The sequence below is a fragment of the Chiloscyllium plagiosum genome, chromosome 8 (genome assembly GCF_004010195.1).
Source record: "Chiloscyllium plagiosum isolate BGI_BamShark_2017 chromosome 8, ASM401019v2, whole genome shotgun sequence".
NCBI classification, from domain to species: domain Eukaryota; kingdom Metazoa; phylum Chordata; class Chondrichthyes; order Orectolobiformes; family Hemiscylliidae; genus Chiloscyllium; species Chiloscyllium plagiosum.
The window spans coordinates 47,185,137-47,186,668 of NC_057717.1; positions in this window are offsets into that span (position 1 = coordinate 47,185,137).

Below are 1,532 nucleotides of genomic sequence, written 5' to 3' on the forward strand. Positions count from 1 at the left end.
GGCGAGAAAAACTGATACAATTCTTGCTACTCAGCCACAAGATACAAGTGTAAGTACTCAATGGGGTCATAGAATCCGGACAGGTTGTGAAAGCATTCAACTTTAACAATATGAATGCTAACGAACTTGCTTGCCTCTGGATTATGACGGATGAAAGCCCATTTGGTAAGCCCTTGACACCTGTGAGGTCCAAGGTTTGCTTAACGACGCCCCCGATACTTTTAAGTGCCTAATATCAGTTTTAATTGGATCATACAAATCTGCAATAATTATAGTTGCTTACTTCAGGATGCCATAACATTAATGAATTTGGCATACGGGCCGCAATGGGCTCCGTTGTATTTCCGCTGGATCGTGGACTGATGCAGAGGCACGAACATCTTGTCTTCAAAACGTTGTTTGAATTACAAATGGAACAGCTGAGCGGTACTTAGATTTTGCCCAGACTTTGGCTTTTCTTTCCCTATTTGGTTAATCAGCTATATGCCACAGACATGATTTATGAGGCTAAACTCTCTAACTTTAACAGTTCTGGGACGTGATTGCCTCATTACCCTTACCAGCAACGATTAAACTTGAACGCTGAAAAACTGAGATAAGAAGAAAGTTGAAAAACGTTAATACGTTCGTGTGTGGCGGGGAGGGGGCGTGGTGGGGAAGTGAGAGGGATGGATGAACTGATTTAGTGTTGATTCACTGAAGCTTGCAGAAAGCTTAACTCTTTGTGATCTAGTTTGAATGCACATTTGCTTGTTGGTGATTTATTGCGTTTTGTTCCCTGGAGCTCGAGATCAGGGCCTGCTTTGAATTTTATTTGCATTTTGAAAATTTAGTTTATTTATTTGATGGTTAAGGAACCGTCAGTGAATACAAGTGAAATATTAGTCCTCCCGTTTTTGTAAAGCACATGACTACACGACTGTCAATTTCTAACTAATCACGTTTTAAGATGACATTAAAGACAATCTTATTTAATTTCAAATCAGTTTAATATGGAGGGAGACAACAAGACATTTTTTTAAAAAGAAGTCTTCTCCTAAGATTTTGCACCATTTGATATCATTATAAACCTACTCTCAAATTCCCCATCATTTCATGTTCCTGCCAAAGATCAACCTCAACCCTCTCAGCTCCAGCTGATGGACCAATCAGTGCATTAACAAACAGTAGTAAAAGCAGTAACAATATAAATCCTGGCCTCAACAGGTCTCTACTCCTTTCTTAAAAATAAGCTAAACATAACGTTGAGGAAATTCACTCCAGATTGTAACATTTGCACATTAGGTTGAGACATTACAAGAACCTTGTAGAATTTGGGTAAAAATTGCAGAACAGAATATATCAAGTTCGATCCAAAACATAAATGTTGCTGGCTGTGAATCTTATCAAATCGAATGGATCTGTTGGAGAGACAGTTAGAAGCAATGTGTAATATTCAACAGCAACAGTATGTGATGGATGGCAGTTGTAGGAAGGTGAAAGGTCTCAGAGGCAGTTACACGGATGGGTTAACTCCAAGAAAGTAAGAGAGG